The 18,947-nt window shown below is 42.1% G+C and overlaps 1 protein-coding gene across 1 annotated transcript in view; it reads right to left on the minus strand.

Moving 5' to 3' along the window:
• CDH11 (cadherin 11) overlaps window positions 1–18,947 on the minus strand; it is a 154,142-nt gene that overhangs the window by 110,283 nt on the left and 24,912 nt on the right. The window lies entirely within an intron of this gene.

An 18,947-nucleotide genomic window follows, 5' to 3' on the forward strand; every position in this document is an offset into this window, starting at 1 on the left:
ATTGCTCTTGTTTCATTGTTTTAAAGAGCGTTTTAACATAAAAAATGTAAAAAGGGACAGATTTTCCAGGCTAAAAAGACACTTGGCAATCTAATACTTGAACACTGAAGGAAAAGAAACCTGCATAAATTTGCTTTAGAACTTTGAATACCATGTAAATTCATCTCCCTACCCCCCCCCCACCCCGACACTATTTTCTTTGTAGATTTGTTAAGTAGTAAGGAGAGCAAGGAGAAGGCAATGGCACCCCACTCCAGTACTCCTGCCTGGAAAATTCCATGGACTGAGGAGCCTGGTGGGCTGCAGTCCATGGGGTCACTAAGAGTCAGACACGACTGAGCAACTTCACTTTCACTTTTCACTTTCATGCATTGGAGAAGGAAATGGCAACCCAGTCTAGTGTTCTTGCCTGGAGAATCCCAGGGACAGGGGAGCCAGGGGGCTGCCGTCTATGGGGTCGCAGAGTCGGACACAACTGAAGCGACTTAGCAGCAGCAGCAGGAGAGCAAGCTCTGGAGCAAGTTGTCTGGATCTGAATTCAACCCCTGCTAGTTACTACTAACTGGACAACCTCAGACAAGCTGCCTTATCCTCTGTACCCCTCCATCTCTTCATCTCTAAAGTGGAAATAAAAATGGAACCTCTCTCATAGGGTTCCTGTATAGATGAAATAAGTTCATTCATGGAAGGCATTTAGCATATTGCAAGCCCTAGATGAACCTTACCTACTACTTTGATCGTTATCAGCATCATTAGTATGATCTATGTTCAGGAGTCAAACTGAACTCGGAGTTTAAATGTTTGGGTTATAATAGTCCATTCTTTGTGTATAATCACAGTTATGGAAAATCCAATAATATAGAGGTATGCAGACCAAAATAGAAACAACTCAATGCAATTTCACAAGAAATCAAAGCTCCCAGAACTTCTCTAGCCTTTTCTCCCACCCTCTCTCCCAAGGATCTAGAAGGGAGAAGACTGAGGATGTCCAGGTACCTTTAATTTAAATATGTATATGTATTTAAAATATTGTATTAAATATTGCTCACATTGATCACTGCATTTGGAGCAAACTTTAGACCCTGCTGAGTGACCCACTCACTTCATCCTGGCCCTGGTCTTGGCTGGGAGGTACTGGGCAAGTCACATTAATTATAGGAACAAAGGATATTATTAAAATGCAGATTCTCCTCCAGTAAGTGTGGGGAGAGGACTGAGACCTCCTGAGGCTGCTGAGCTTGGGACATGGGGAAGAGGAAGTAAACACCTGAGCTTCATTTCCGTGTGTCTCTTCGATGCCATGGTTATTTTCAGACAACCTGGAAATTCTTGCATTATTCATAGGAACCGCTGTTGTAAAATCTGAAGCTAAGTCCTCGGACCCAGAGGCAGGGAACACTCATTGTTTTGTTCTAAATCAAACAAACAGAATAAAGCAAATACACACTGACTCCCAGTGACTGCCCTTTGGGGCGTTCATTTAAGTTTCTCTTCCCCTGGTTCCTCTGCCTGGATGTGGAAGCAGGGACAGGAATGTCACAGAGGACAGGACAGGGCTGTGCATCAGTTAGCACTGCAAAAACACCAAGGCTCCAAAGGGATTAAGTTGTGATAAGCATAATAAAACAGCGCTTGTTCAACATACCCACATTAACTGTCTTTCAATGCCCTGCAGTAAAACTCCAGGGAGGGACAGGAATACAGCTGGTTTGGACTTAGTAACCTGGGGTTCAGGAAAGCCTGGCATGCTGCAGTCCCTGGGGTCGCAGACATGACTGAGTGCTGAATGAACAACAACCTGGGTTCAGAGGACCGTCCCCTCACATGTTAGCCCTGTGACCTCGGGCATGTGACTTAACCTCTCTGAACCTTCTTTTTTATTTGGAAAGTGACCCTAACAGTGTCTACCTTACAGGATTGTTGCAGTGAGATAATTCATATAGATTTATGCATGATACATGAAGAATAACATTACCTTTCCTGAAGTCCAAAAAAAGCACCCAAGCACATAAACATTAGTAAGACGCTCCCATGGACATACCCTTGTGATTTTCACCTCTGTTTCCAAGCCCAAGCCTTCCTCAGAGTGTGTGTGTTCCAAATAATATTCTTCCTAACTGTTATACAAAATAATGCAGAACTTATTGTGGTGATATTAAAGTGTCTTCCATCCTGGGGTGGAAGAAACGGTTAATATTCTTTATTAAAATGCTGATGCCTGGGAATATCCCTTCAAAAGGAAGAAAGCACCCCTAACCACACACGCACACGCTTACCATTCTCCTCCCTCACATCTCACACCCTCGAGCACAGAGCACTGTGTCCTACACATGGTGGATCCTGGCAAACATGAGCAGACTGACTCGACAGAAGGATAAGCTTGCCTGCCTGGTGATCTGCTCCTCTCTCCACCATTTGGGGGTGTGTACTGCCAGACTGGTCTGCCAGCCTGACTTGACTAAAGGGATGGAGGGAGAGAGGACTGGAAGAAATGGCTGTCAGCCATGCCTTCAGTTTTCACCAAGGTCTGGAACAGAATATCAGACAAGCTTGCTTGTCTCTGAATGAGACATAACAACTCAGGACGGGGATTATAAGAATCCACATGTGACAGTGGCCACTCAGACAACACTGTCCAAAAGCCCTCACCCGCTCTCCATGTCGGGGGAGGGGGACTCTTCATCAAATCCTACTTATGGGACCATCTGTGTCCCTGCCCATGTAAACAAGCCCCTCAGCTCTCATTCAAGCGTGGCTGCAAATTTCCCTCTTCTGGACACTTGCTCCAGGCTGTGGGCCACTGCAAAGAACCTTTCTTCCTTCAGGGATTTCTGTGTCTAAACAGGATTTATGATGATCCTTTGGCAAGGATCTTTGAATCACTGGCTTTCACAGTATAGCCAAAAGGGTATTTCAGGAGAATCTACCTCTAACAAGAAATATAGCCCTACAGATCTATCTCTTTTGATGGAACAGGCACAGCCGTATCCTCCCATGATACTGTCCCTGGACAAAGTGCTACTGAAAAGCCAGTGAAACCACATGGCATCGAATGGAACAGCTCTGTCCCAAATAGCTGTGTGACCCCGGGGCAGCCACTGAACTTCTCTGAACAAGCAATCTTGTCTATAAAATGGAAATGGTTAGGTCTTCTTCACAGAGCTGTCACCAAGGTTAAATTGTGGCAGTGAGATCATTCATAAACACATACTTTAATATGACACGTGAACAATAACATTATCTTTCCCAAAGTCCAAAAAAAAAGCACCCAAGAAGTTGAACATGAATAAGAAACTCCCTGGATATACACATATTTGTCATTTTCTCCTGGTGTAATTGAGCACTTGGTTTACCCCACACCTAGTTCATGGTGGGGGCGGGGAGGGAGCTTTGAATGTGTGTATGTGTGTGTGCTCAGTTCTGACCCTATGAGACCCTACGGACTGTAGCCCACAAGGTACTTCTGTCCATGGGATTTTCCAGGCAAGAATATTGGAGTGGGTTGCTATTTCCTCCTCCCCAGGATCTTCCTGACCCAGGGATTGAACCCTGCATCTCCTGCATTGGCAGGTGGATTCTTTACCACTGAGTCACCAGGGCAGCAGTACCTAATATTTTCCGTAAAGGAGGTATGCCAAGAAAGAAGGGGCATTGACTGACTGCCTAGAGCTCTGCCTTTGAGAAAGGCTGTGAGTCTCAGGTCCTCAGCAGGATGAGATTAGTGCTCCTGTGCCTCCGAGCTTTTGCCAACAAGATGCCTTCCCCTGGAGGTGCAGTAAATTGTCTTTCAGATAGAGGAGCACAAATTCTGCCTCACCACTCCAGCACTTATTAAGCTCAAATTTCGTTTGCACCAATTCTAGACAATTTTCTTTGATTTATCTCCTACAAACCCCTCTTCCAACTCCTGCACCCCAGCTTGAAAGGCGTGGCTGTCTTCACTTGTTCTTTTCTCTTTTTACAGGGTGATGCAAACAGACCGAAAAAGAGAACTGTCCTTCTCTGGGGCTCACTGAGCTGTTTTTCCACCTGCAGAAGCCATCAATAACCTCCGTCAGTGGCTCACAGCCTGGGAAAATGAAGGATGGGTGGAGAAATAAGAAAGGGAGATGACTAGCTCCCTGTGATCCAGCTCATTCTGGGAGAGCGTGGTATTTCTAATCCTGCAGACATTTGGGAAGAGAAGTCTGGTCAACCCTGTTTCTTAAGGGGCAACTAAGCCTCAAGAGAGTCTAATCAATCTCCAACAGGCATCTAAGGGGTATCAGGGGCATAAATGTGATGCAGACCTGCCTGACTGCACATTCCATGCACTTTCCATAATTCCAGGTTATTTCTAAGTGGAAAAAATATCCCCAAGGTTCTTATTCCTCAGCAAACACCCTATGCAAAGGTCATGATGAAGCCAAGACACCAGCAGGTGTAACTTCTGACTCTACCATCCCAATATATGAAAACCTGAAAATCACTTAATCTCTTTAAATGTCAGTTTAAGAAAAAATGTGTATAAGCACTTTTGTTGATGGTTACACAGGGGTAAAATGAGGTGATGGGGCAAAGAGCCTGGCATGATATAGAAGCTCATTACATGTGTGTACTTTCTTCCTTGGCTCCAGAAGAAAATATTTGTTACCATAAGGTGCCTGTGGCAGAAACGTGAAAATTTAATGTAAAAAGGATAATTAATAACAATGAAACTGAAGCTATCGCATAGGCTAATTATACACATGGTACTCGAATGCAGAAACACAATGCCAGCAGAGAAAAGAAAGGAAAAATAAAATTAGCAAATGCTCCATCTCACGCCCAACATATCCTAACACGTTTCTCACAGTCAAGACAATGAAAAAGTGAATTATGAGGTACCATAAAAGGAACTGTACAGGTTTTTGCAATCAACACAGTATGCTTAAAGGGGGAAATCCTTTTAAATATTAAGTCATTGCACAGCTATAAAACTCAGCAATATCAAGTTTCCCAAGCATTTGATGGGATCGATTGATAAAACGGCTTTAACATTATATCATTCACTATTCTGTTCATCTTCAAGACTTTGCAGCATCTTACCTCTTCGTATCAAGGATAAAGCCGACTCTTTCCAAATATTTTCGCTTCAATTCATGTTAGCCAGAAATGCATCTGTACGTTCTCTGTGTGCTTAACACCCACATTCACACCATTCACAGACATGGAAACACAGAGACATTTAGTTCAAGTGCTTCTGAAGCAGAAGGCGGCAATTATGTTGATCCTCTGATTCTCGGACTATGATCACTGGCTTGAGAAAACCCCACCCCTCCCCCAGGAGATACATCATCACTGAAGGCAAAATCATGGCATCGTCTGTTCATTCTTCTGGAAATCTCGTCCATATCTATATCTAGATATAAATACAGATATATATTCTGACAAAATATAAAAGTCAAAGAAACGTCCCCAACACTGAGAGTGAAATCAAGAGAGCTAAATTGTGTGATGGTGTTTGTCTACAAGACCTTGCAGTTTCTTGCCCTCACTCTGCTGTTTCCATGTGTAGAAAAACAATTCACAGATCCCTACTAGGGAGTAAATACACATGTATTTATTGAGCTCAAAACCTCTGCCTTCTGCTTGAGACATGTGATACATTAGCATTCCTGATGGGAACAGGAGCATTTATGATAGCAGTGGGACAGAATGTGAAAGAAAGTGAAAGTGAAGTCACTCAGTTGTGTCCAACTCTTTGTGACTCCATGGACTGTAGCCTACCAGGCTCCTCTGTCCATGGAATTTTCCAGGCAAGACTACTGGAGTGGGTTGCCATTTCCTTCTCCAGGGGATCATCCCAACCCAGGGATCGAACCTGGGTCTCCCACACTGCAGGCAGACACTTAACCATCTGAGCCATCAGGGACAGAATATCTTTAGTATTAGCATCAGCAACAACACTGTCCCTTAGTATCCAAGGGGGATTGATTCCCCTGGCCTGCTGCTGCTGCTGCTAAGTCACTTCAGTCGTGTCGAACTCTGCGACCCCATAGACGGCAGCCCACCAGGCTCCCCTGTCCCTGGGATTCTCCAGGCAAGAACACTGGAGTGGGTTGCCATTTCCTTCTCCAGCGCATGAAAGTGAAAAGTGAAAGTGAAGTCGCTCAGTCGTGTCCTACTCTTAGCGACCCCATGGACTGCAATCTACCAGGCTCCTCCGTCCATGGGATTTTCCAGGCAAGAGTACTGGAGTGGGGTGCCATCGCCTTCTCCGTCCCCTGGCCTACAGATACCAAAATCCGTGGATACTCCAGTTCCTTACATAAAATGGTGCAATCTTGACATATAATCTACATACATCCTTCTATATACTTCAAATCATCTCTAGATTATTTATAATAATATAATGTAAATGCTATGTAAATAGTGGCTGGCATGCAGCAAATTCAAGTTTTGCTTTTTGGAAGTTTCTGGAATTTTCCTCCAAGTATTTTTGATCTGCAGTTGTTTGAATCCATGGATGCAGAACCTGTGGATACAGAGGGCTAACTGTATTTCATATTATACTATGACTGTAATAAGGCATTGAGAGTCCCCAAAGGAAACCATGGACTCTCCGATTAAAATACAATTTAAAAAATGCCCTGTCACACTGTAAGAAACAGATATTTTCTTCTAGAACTTCCCAGAAACTTTATAGGATGGTGTTATCAGTCTGAAAACGTACAGAATTCTAGTCTAATAATCATTTTGATGAACAGCCCATCAGGCATTTATCAGGTGCTGCTTCCTCTAGGACTTTGCACTGGTGATCATGAGGCAGGTAACAGCAGATGCTTCCATGATGGGATCCAGAAATCAGTCACTCAGAAGAGTTCAGAGCCTCTTAGCACAGGGCAGAAACTGAAGGAATAAAGCCAAACTAACATTTGGGAAATCTGTGGCAGCTGACTGCCTGACCTCAAACAATGTGTTATTCAGCCATTTTTTGTCTCCAAGCTGAACAAGTTTCAAAACGAACACCCACATGTGTGTTAAAAGTGACATTACTCCAGCCCAATATGCCTACATTATTCCTAAACTAGGCGTGGTCTGAGTCATGCAAAGTTACAAAAGTAGGCCACTGCATGAATTCTGACAGAGCCTTTCACTTGCAGAGGGATGGTAACGTCATTCAGGTAGACACTCCAACTGAGCATGATTTATTTACTAGTTGCTGGGGGTACCGAGGCGTATACAATAGGTCTCTTCACTGTCTGCACAAAGTCTACAGTCTATTAATAATTAGTGATCATTAATAGATAACCAGGAGGAAAGAACTGCTGCTGTAGGAACAGTTGGTCAGGAATAGCCTCCCCAACATATTTATTAAAGACGAGGAAGACTTGAAGGACGAGAAGAGTTAACCGTGGTAGTGGTGGGGAGAAGAGTATTTTTAAGTATGGTAATTTTTTGAACTACCATTTTTTTTTAGTCCTCCCCAAGATGTTTTCTGAAAAGTAATTGTACATGCTTTTACTTTGTGTTATGAAATGTATCTTACTCTGTGTATGCATGCGTGTCTTCCCCAATCGGCATTCAGCTCCAAGTCTTCCAGACTCGGCGATTACATTCTGACGCTTAAACTCCTTTGTGCATGGTCTGAAAGTGGAAAGCCTTTCACAGCCTGGCATCTCTCACCTTTCTTGATTCAGCTGAGTCCTGTGCCCTGCAGAGTGCGTGGTCCCGTCACACCAGATCACCTCCATCCCTTCAGCCTTCCAGGTGTGTTTATGCTTCTGTCATCTGCACAACACGCACTCCTGAAGGGCCTGAAACAACCTTTCCCTTTTCCGCAGGGCAAATTATGTCTCAGTCTTTAAAACCCACCTCTTTTCTCCAGCTTTCGCTGCCCGACTCATCAAGTGGAATTAATTTATCAATCTCCTGTAAACCTCTCTTTCCTTTGTGTAATTCTTGACTCACATTGCATTATGATTATCAATTCATTTCTTAGGTTTTATTTATTGATATTTTTGTAATTACCAAATAATGCGTGCCTGTGAAGTCACTTTAGTCATGTCCAACTCTTGGCAACACTCTGGACTGTAGCCCGCCAGGTTCCTCTGTCCATGGAATTCTCCAGGCAAGAATACTGGAGTGGGTTGCCATTGCCTTCTCCAGGGGATCAACCCGTGGGTTCGATCCCTGGGGATCAACCCGGGGACTGAACCTGAGTTTCTTATGTCTCCTGCATTGGCAAGGTTCATTACCACTAGCACCACCTGGGAAACCCACCAGAGAATGCATATTTAGTGTCAAAATTTTGAGAAATAAAATGTATAAATGAGAAAATAAATATTTCCTTCCACTATCCCCCCCTTATTAAACACAAGTGAAAGCTTTCTTCTACTGCACCTGACCTCAGCACTTCTAAAGATTCTTCAGGAACTCTGCTATTAAAGGTAACTGCTATTGCCAGTTAGGATGTTCAACAAACTATGTAACCATTCAACATCCTACTCGTGGACTATTTGGTAGTTTTAATTTTTTCTTATTATAAATAACAAGGCAGCAAACAATTGTGCATTAATCTCTGTCTATATACCTGTGTATTCTATTAGAAGAAATGCTTACAAGTAACATTACTGGTACAAAAGAGGTTCTATTTTAAAGCTCTATGTACACACTGTGGATTATTCTCCAGAAAAGATGTTTCAATTAACACACCACAAGTAGGGTGGAAATGCCCATTACACTCCCCTGTCCCTTCTTGGTAGCAACTGCTCCACCCATATATATTTTTTAAAAGGTGCAAATGCAATGTTGCTTGAGTTTCTCTTTCTTTAAATAGCAAACACAGTTGAATTTTTCATGTGAGAGTTTGTGTGTATGTGTGTGTACCATCACACGTACAATTCTGGGAGTTGTATGATTAGGGGTGATGGTATTTTTTTCTTATCCCTTTGCAAGAGTTCTTCATTCAAATATTAAAATACTTCTTTAGATCATATCAATTTTGAGTATTTCCCAGATTTGCTCTTGGGTCAAAATTTTGCTTGTGATATCTTTGATGTACAAAAGTTGGCAGTTTAACCTGTCCATTCTTTACCCTGTGATTTTTTCCTTTACGATTGTTTCTTCACATGCCTTGCTCCCTGATGTACCATGACCTCCATTAGGACAAGTGTCCTACTTTATGCATCTTTTTGTCTCCAGCATTTTATGGAATGACAGAGTCCAGGACATAATCAACCCATAAATCATTGCCAGATAGAATTGTATTTTCTTAGTAAAACTCGTCCCTCAAATGATTTGCTATTATGTAGGAAAGTGCACATGTTTACAATTTATATATACTGAGTATATTTCGTATTGAATATACATTTATAATTTATACTGAATATATATCATATTGGATAATACTGCACATATATGCACCTCTCTATATTCACTTCTCTATTATTTCTCTTAAATACTTAAAATTGGTATGAAAATTTAATGGCATTGCAAGGATGAGCACTCAGTGTAACGGTAGTGCTAGGATGGGTCACACAAGATAGGGAGGGTGAGTGTCCGCTATCGACTGCAATATAATAGAGCCGATCTAAATTGTGGATGACTTTGTCTATCGGAGTAGACTGGTGTTTGCCAGATAAAACCCCAGAACGTCCCCAAAGGGAGCCTGGGCATGTATTTTGGATTCTCTAAATCACACAATCTTATCACTCAAATATCTTCACCCTGAATATATTCGTAAATAAAACCTAAAATCAATTCGTGTTGAAAACGTAGATGTGACTTGTAGTGTGAATACAAAATAAGTTCAAATAAATGTCACAGAAAGCCTACATAGCATTCCCGAGAGTGAGGGGAGCAAAGGAGATGGTGGTGCTGGTGACCCACTCTGGTCCACGCACCACACCCAGGGCTTCCTCAGTGCTGCTGCTCATTTCAGTCTGAGTTCAGCTCCCAGACTCTCCCCTTCCCTTCCCACCTGGGCAACATTCCACTCAGAGGCTGTGGACAGGAGGTCCCCACCCCCTGCAGGAAACCACAGGGCTGCTTGTCCACCCACATCCTTTTCAGGAAGGTTCAGCTTCCTGGGCTGTGCCAGCTTACATGCCTCCCAGTGGCATCCAGACATCTGGCCAGGTTCCCAGCTGCACTGAGCTCTGGGTGACAGCTAGGAAACTCACCCTTTAGTAGGTAATAGCTATGTAGACAGGAATAGGCAGGAACGCGGACCTCTCCCAGTGTGCTCTGCTGCCAGTAGGATGGTGTAGACCAGTGAGCCCCTCATCATAAAAGGGGGAACAGCTAGAAACAAGTCCCAGGCAGTGTCTGAGCAGAGGTGAGGAGCATGCAGACTGCAGCACTGGACAGTCACAGAGCCACACTGGTTTCCCCTTTGCCCCAACATCCACATCCAAAACCCGAGTTTTTCCTTGTGTGCATCCATGCCAGTTGCTCCGTCATGTCCGACTCTTTCAGACCCCATGAACTGCAACCTGCTTGGCTCCCTGTCCGTGGAATTCTCCAGGCAAGAATACTGGAGTGGATAGCCATCCTCTTTTCCAGGGGATCTTCCAGACCCAGGGATCGAACTAGATCTTCTGTACTGCAGTCGGATTCTTTACTGCCTGAGCCACAAGACAAGCCGCCTTCTTTTTCTTGCCTCAATCCAAATGTGAAATAAAAAGTCCAGATTCAACTAAATTCCAGGAAAAACAGGCCCTCTGGGAGGAAAGAACCATTTGATAATAAACTTCTAGCATCACCTTCTTATAACCATTTATTTAGTCAATCATTTATCCATCCATTCATTCAAAACTTAAGCACCCAATTAAAAGCAGGCTGTACAGGGGATATTAGAATGGATTTTGGCACTAGGGAGGTCTGAATTTAGTCAAGAGTCAACCATGTCGGCTTGAAGGTTTGGGCAGGCCCCTTAACTGCTGTAAACCTCCTCTTCCCTGCCACACAGGGTAGGAGCACTGCAGGGGGGTCAAATGAGAGGGCACACAAGGGCACATGTAGTAAGCATGGCCCAGACGACTGCTCCCTAAACAGGAGGTACTTTTTAAAATTTTTTTCTTTTTACATTTTTTTGGCCGCATCATGAGGCATGTGGGATCTTAGTTCCCCAGGGATCAAATCTGTACCCCCCGCCTTGGAAGTCTTAACCACTGGAGTGCTAGAGAAGTCCCTAGAAGATCCTCTTTTAACAGGAAAGAACACCATACATGTGTTTTGAACGTATCTCTCATGAGCACTGCTCCAAATGACTTGATCCTTAAAAACAGGTCCCTGAGAGCTTACTGTTTCTATTTTGACAAGTAAGACACCAAAGCCTCTGAACTTTGAGGATCCACTTGAATCACCCAGCAGCAACTTCTCATAATTGGAGTTTGGGTCCAGGTTTGTCTCACTGCCAAGCCTGTGCTCTTTCCAAGGTACCTGGCTTCGTGGTTCAAATCTTGGCATCGAGATGCAGAAAGAGAGAGAGGACATAGGGACCAATCGTGACCAATGATCATGCCCAACATGGTGTGTCTGACACTGAGCCCGAGCATCACAGTGGCACCAGCTGATCTTACAGGCCAGGCCAGGGGTCACTCTAGGTCCTGACTCATTTGATAAGTTGGGCCTTAAAAGCTGAGTCGTTGGCATCACCAACTCAATGAACATGAGTTTGAGCAAGCTCTGGGAGTTGGAGATGGACAGGGACGCCTGGTGTACTGTAGTCCTTGGGGTCACAAAGAGTCGGACACGACTGAGGGACTGAACTGAATGGAACTGAAAAGCTGAGACGGGTATGTCTAAATGGTAAGAATGGTAAAGGCTGGCTAATGGTGAAAGACATCCCAGGACAATGGAAAATCCAGGACAATGGAAATCCCACACCTTTCTCACACAAGCCATAATGGCAACTGAATTGTAGCTGAGGCAGGCTTCTCTTCATACAAAGACTCCCATAAATCAATGGCAAGGCGATTACAGAACTGGAATATCAACACCCTCAGCCCCCTTAGGCACTGGGTGCCAGTGGTCACTAGCATCATGGAAAGAAATTACAGACTCTGTGTGCCTCCGGGGGGGAGTTTCACACCTAGAAAGTAGTCTTAGCAATGAACAAAATAAACACAAAAATTGAATCTGGGTGTGATTAAGATTCATCCAAGATCCAGTTTTCAGAAGATTAAGAGGACAGAGCCAAACTCCAGAGCAATGGTTCTCAACTGGTAGCAGTTTTAGCCCCAAGGGACACTGAGCAGTATCTAGAGACATCTTTGGTTGTCACAACTGGCAAGGGGCTGCTGTGGGCATCTAATGAGTAGAGGGAAGCTGCTAAACATCCTAGGATGCACAGGACAACACCCCCAAGAAAAAAATTATCCTTCTCCACATATCAATAATGCTGAGGCTGAGAAACCCTGTATCATAGGATAAATGATTCCATTTCTTCAGTGACAGGGAATGATGGAAGCACCTACAGACGGAAGTAAATGGAGAAGGACTATCTAAAGATAAAACAAGGAAAACAGGCAAAACTAAATTGCAGTGTCTGGAGATGAGATGGCGATCACCATACAAGTCAGAAAAGCAGTCACACTTCTGCAGAGGGACTGCCAGGTAAGTTTCTCCCTCCCCCTGGGGAGTGATGGTTTAGAGGTCCTCTCCTTGGACAGTACACTCAGCTGCACAGCTGTCTTTGTGTTTTCTCTATTATAGCTAACAGGAACAGAGTTTAAAATTATATTAACAACAAAATTAAAAAGCTTTTCTTTTCTCACTTTGGCTAGGAGTTAATTGGCTTATAGCTACAGAATTTTTTTTTTAAAGCATCACTTATTCATCCAAGTGCATAATTTCTTTCTCCATGTTTCCCACAGGTACTTAAAACCTTGTTTCTAACCTTGCCCACCCCTGTTGCTTATTTCTAGAGAACACCAAAGTCACACAGCGGGCTGAAGCAGCAAGTAGAATAATCAAGCATGGGTGCCCTGAGGTCCGGAGAAGGCAATGGCACCCCACTCCAGTACTCTTGCCTGGAAAACCCCATGGATGGAGGAGCCTGGAAGGCTGCAGTCCATGGGGTCGCTGAGGGTCAGACATGACTGAGTGACTTCACTTTGACTTTTCACTTTCATGCGCTAGAGAAGGAAATGGCAACCCACTCCAGTGTTCTTGCCTGGAGAATCCCAGGGACGGGGGAGCGTGGTAGGCTGCCGTCTATGGGGTCGCACAGAGTCGGACACGACTGAAGTGACTCAACAGCAGCAGCCCTGAGGTCAGATAACCCAAACTGTCACTCCATTCCACCATAGTTTACCCAAGCTCTCTGACTTGGGTCCCTTCTCTGTAAAACAAGGTAAGTAACTCTACCTTCCTCATGGAGTTGTTGGGAGCATCAGAAGAAGGATTTTGTTCAAGATAATAAGCATAATTACCATAAACAATATTATCGTAGACAAAATAACTTACAGTATATAACTAGATTCTGAAAATATTTAGCTCTTTAAAAACTGAGCCTTGATTAATCATATACATGTCTATTCAGCGAGTGCTGAACATGTGCTGAAACCCTCTGAGGCTGAGGACACAGACAGGTCCAGTCTCTGCCCTTCATCTTTCATAGGAAGACCTGAGATTCCATTGCTGCAAAGATTCACTCAGTTCTGTTTTATTACTGAAACTCACCACTTTTAGGTCCTACAATTACTTCCAATTTAAAATGAGGGAAGAAAAGGTCAGAAAACTGCAATGCATATCCATGGTTACAGGTCTTCTAACATTCTTTGGGCACTTGCTGATTACCGGGCCCTCAGCAAAGCCCTTTTCACTTGCTGCCTGAGTTAATGCTCAGAATCGCCATGTGAAAGAAAGGAACTCTCATTATATCTTTTTCAGATATGAAAAAGTAAGGCTGCCAGATAATCTTGAGTGTTCCCAAAAGCTGCACAGCTGGTACATGTGAATACCCAGATTCAGCTGAACCAGCTTCAACTTAGGAGCCCGTCTTTTAATATCAAACCCAGTGGGTCTTGTCAGACTAGCTGGGGGCTACTTTTAAAAGATCAAACTATTCCCTTCTTGGTAGGACCATTCTCTGTTTTAAAGGCATCACGTCATTTGCCTAGACATTGATTCTAAAATCTCTTCTGCATCTTTAAGTCTGTGAGCTTCTCTAAAAGAAACTGTGTTCTGAAGGAAAGCCCTGTCTCATGCTTTACAAAAATCACAAAGGTGAACACTTTTCATAAACGAAGCATGCAGCTAGTGCAAGGAGCCTGGGAACCCACACTCTAGACCGGTGGTTCTCAAACCTTATGAATCTTCAGAATGCACCCCACCCCACACGTATTCCTGACTCAGAAAGTCCCCAAGTGGATCATCCTAAATGCATTTCTAATACCACCCCAGTGATATGGATGCTGCACATTTTCTTTAATTTTATTTTTTTAAATTTTTGAGCCGCACTGTGCAGTATATGGGATCTTAGTTCCCCAACCAGGGATCGAGCCCATGCCTCTTGCAGTGGAGGAGTAGTCTTAACCACAAGATCACCAAGGAAGTCCCCCAGGGAGCACATTTTGAAAGTCAAGTCTTAGACTCATTCCTGCTGGTGTGGGAATACTAGAATGCTTATTCTCCCTTTCTGAGTATCCATGTGCCTCTGTCAAGATAGCCTTTAGAAGTAAAGAATGAGATAGTGGGGGTGGGTGCTTTCTGAAAATGGACAAGCGCTAATGCAGGTCTTCTCAAATTTTCTAAAGCTTCACCATCATCTGGAGACTTATTAAAAATAGAGCTTCTCAGAGCCTACACCCCATCCAGCCACACAAGGCCTGGCTTAGAGCCCTAGAAGCTTCTTTTGAAACAAGGTCCCCAGAAACGTAGAAGGAGAGGGTGTGTAAACTCTTGTAAAATAGACAAGTCCCAGGGCTTTTAAGGAAATAGGTCCTAAGACTTTTCACTCTGAAGGCCAGGGTTTGGCCTCGATATTGGGCATCCCACAGAACTATATGCTCTTAGATATTCCATGACAGAGAGAAAGAGAAAGTCCATTTAATTTGTGTGTGTGTGTGTGTGTGTGAAAACTTCTAAGTCAAATATTTGACTTTAGGACCTTCAGAGTGAATTTTTAATGAGAAAAATATGGTATCATTTGAGATGAAAGGAAGCTCTAGACCAGCACACTCTGGAATCTTTTGACTGAGAGCAGGCTTCAGAGTTAGGTGTGAATTGGAAATGTCCTGGAAGATAGGTATGGGGTGATCAGAGCTATTACATTTTGCACCTGACACAGGATCGCTTCCTCCAACAATGACAGCGGTGCAGCCCAAGCAATTTCAACATGTTAATCACTTTCCCTTTCTTTCAGAATCCAGGGAATTTAGTGTAATTCTTCATACCTTCCCTTAGGAATTACGAAGTGTCAGCTACCATAGAGACTCTGCAAGTGGCTTTGTATAAGAAATGTTTGCAGCAATTCAGAGGACTGTGTAATTGAGTTAACAAGTTGCAAGAAATACGTTTACATCCTGGACTGGAACCGATGGCCTGACCAGGAGAAGGTATCAAGCAGCACGGGCTGGCATATTAATGCCAATCATTCACCACACGCTGCTGTAGTGAGCAAATTCTGAATTCCAGGCTCTTAACACTTTTGATTATAACTGATACAAAGAATGGAAATTAAAAACCCCACTGTTGGCTAAAGGTAAAAGGGAGGATTTATTTAAATTGATTGCATTCAGTGAATTGATTGTGATATAACATGTCCCAAGTGATATCTCAGGGATGATACGCTATTACAATGACTGAGAAAGTGAAATGATAATGGATTTTGCCGATCCTGTTTAACTGGGTCCTCCTCACAGGTAAGGACTATCTTTGGATCACAGCTGAATCTATTCTAAAGTATGCCACACATGTATCCTTTGATAGCACCAAGATGCCTCTGTGTGAGGCCAACTCACTTTGATCTTTTCAAACCATCCTTTTACTAATTTTTAACAGTAATGCATTTTCATGGAAGGACATTTTTAAAATGCAGAGGTTTAAAACAAATTCAAGTTGACTGAATAAACAAACAAATGACTGAAAAATGAACTACTGATAATTTTATCACCCAATGATAATCATTATTACTTTCATCCAGTTTATTATTGATACCTAATTATTTTAGCCATGCTTTTTAAAATTTAGTTTTCAAAGTAGAGATTGCAGTTTGCATGCAATTTTTATTACTCATCTTCTGATAAAACTATATCACATTTCCATAGTATTTCCCATATTATTAAAAATATCCTCATATATGTAACAAATGACTTCTCAAATCTAAATTGTATGAACTGTTACTATTTAAAGATTTCCTCCTAGGGCTAGTCATTTAGCATGTTTTCACTTTTGACTCCAATAAAAAAAAATGTAGTGAGCAATTTTTAACAGCTTTATTGAGGTATGATTTACAGACCTTAAGAAATCATCTGCAAGAACCTTTCTGTGTGACTCGATCTTTTGTGTTTCAGAGTGTTTCATATGTCTAGATATCCAGAAGTAAAACAGTTAAGACAAAGGGTCAGTATATGTTTAAGCTCAAGAAACACTTTGCCAAATGCCCTCCAGTATTAACTGATACTCCCATCAGCAAATTATTAGAGTGCTCATCTTATTCTACCCTGGTCAGCATGAGCAGTAGTAGTATTATTTAAGGTCCTGTCACTTTTAATGAAAAAGTCAGGATGTCATCATATAGTTCAAAAATGGAAAATGCATTTAGGAATTTTCATTTTCACTTTTGATATACTTTGCTTTTGTCCTAGTCTGTTTAGGTTTTTTTTAGTTAATTTTTTGGGGAAGTATAGTTGCGTTACAATGCTGTGTTAGTTTCTGCAGTGAAGTCAATCAGTTACACGTATATGTGTGTGTGCTCAGTCACTTCAGTTGAGTCCAACTCTTTGCGACCCAATGGACTGTAGCCCACCTGTCCATGGAATTATCCAGGCAAGAATACTGGTGTGGCTTGCCATGCCCTCCTCCAGGGCATCTTTCCGACCCAGGATTGAACCCACATCTCCTGTATTTCCTGCACTGTAGGCAGATTCTTTATCCACTGAGCCACCTGGGAAGTATACATCCCCCCTTTTATAGATTTTCTTCCATTCGGTTCCCCACAGAACACTAAGTAGAGTTTCCTGTCCTCTACAGTATGTTCTCTTTAGCTATCCTTTAGCTAGTTTTCTGTAACATGGTATTCACATGGGCTTCGCTTATTGAACTTCTTGGTAATAATTAATGCTGAGTGATAATAAGAGTAAGTTGCATGCAACCCAGGTAGCAACTTTACCTAAGCAAAGAGACATCAACTCCATCTCTGGGATCCCAGTCATGAGCTGTATTACCCTCACTAAGGATTTAACCTCTCAGCATCATCTTCCTTACTACTAGAAAACAGAAGATGATCAAACGAAGTTTGCAGACACTTAACCAGACAACTAAAACATCTCCAAGTCATTGCCTGGGACAAGGAGTCTCATTTTTAAGAAGATATGTTACATTTATTTAATATATACCTAGAATCAAATTCTTTATAAAAGTCATAGTTTGCTTTCAAAAAGTGTCTGCCTGGGCATGCCAAACATTAATAATACTCTGTGTCTGAAGAATACAAAATGATTTCTAAATGTTCTTCTAGCCCTGCTAAAATTTTGTTCTTAAAACTATCAAAGAATGGCAAAATAACTAATTATTCCTGAATTACTCTCATGACTTATTCCATTCTCTTGAGGCATGCTGTGATTAAAAAAATGAAGAATTTGTAACTGTTAGTTATCAGCATTTCATGTAACTTTTGATTCAAGTAACAAATAGCATTTCAGCTCTATGTATTCATTATGCCACTAAATTGCAAAGGAAAGAAGCCAATTCTAATGAATTGTAACCATAGTTTCCTTTGCATATTACATATTAGAAGTGGGTAGCACTTTAAATTATGGTACACAAAACAGCATATAATTAATTCTGAATAAAAGATAATGTATTCTTGCTAAATACGAGTTATTTTAAAATCTCTTAATGAAGAACTAAGCATATGCTGTGCTGCACTGTGAAAATGTTTAGCATATGTCGTTAGAGCCAACATTTTGCATTTATTATTATATTTATTTTCAATAATAATATATTATTTTAAGTGAACACACACAAAAAAAACGTAATCACCAACATTCCAAATGTGGAAAATATATGCAAATTATAGGAAACTTTTTGGCTCCCCAGAAGTTGTCACTAAATAACTTTTTGATGGCATGGTGCGATTGCAATTTGCAATAGAATAAGAAAAATGGAAGAGACTGTTACTTTTAAATCACAGAACATATGCACAATGAATTTTAAAATTCAGATATGGAGATAAACATTTCTATTCTGAAATTGACATGTTCTGAGTTTTCATGGAACAGCAATGCTTAAATCTAGACCTTAAGTTCCATCTGATTTAGTATTGAGTTTATAAATCCCTTTGTGACATTGTGCTTCTGGTTTTAAAAGAAAGCATCCTGAAGTTACTCTCTTATGTACACTGAGCTTCTAATTGAGCATGATTATCACTATAAACACCACCACCATCAGCACCAAAACAACACTGAATCCTGGGCCATATCCTTTCTGCCTTACTCTCCCCACTTGTACCATGATGATGTCTAATGACCCTATAAACTAGCCACATGACCACAGACAAACCACCCCTCCTAACTAAGCCTTAGCGCTCTCAGCTCTAAAATGGCTATGCTGAGGTCCTTTTTATCTCCAATAAGATCTGCCCTTTCTTTCAGCTCTTCCCTGAGTGCCAACAGAAACAGATAATAAAACCAGATTTTCTAAACTCATATGCTTTCTACTCTCGCTTCATTTAAATTTGCAGTGGGGCAGGGCGGGATGTGGACAGTAGAAATGAACTGTGAGATGGCAAAAGCTTAGAATTTAAAACAAAATGT

This window comes from Bos taurus, chromosome 18 (genome assembly GCF_002263795.3).
Source record: "Bos taurus isolate L1 Dominette 01449 registration number 42190680 breed Hereford chromosome 18, ARS-UCD2.0, whole genome shotgun sequence".
In the NCBI taxonomy this organism is placed as follows: domain Eukaryota; kingdom Metazoa; phylum Chordata; class Mammalia; order Artiodactyla; family Bovidae; genus Bos; species Bos taurus.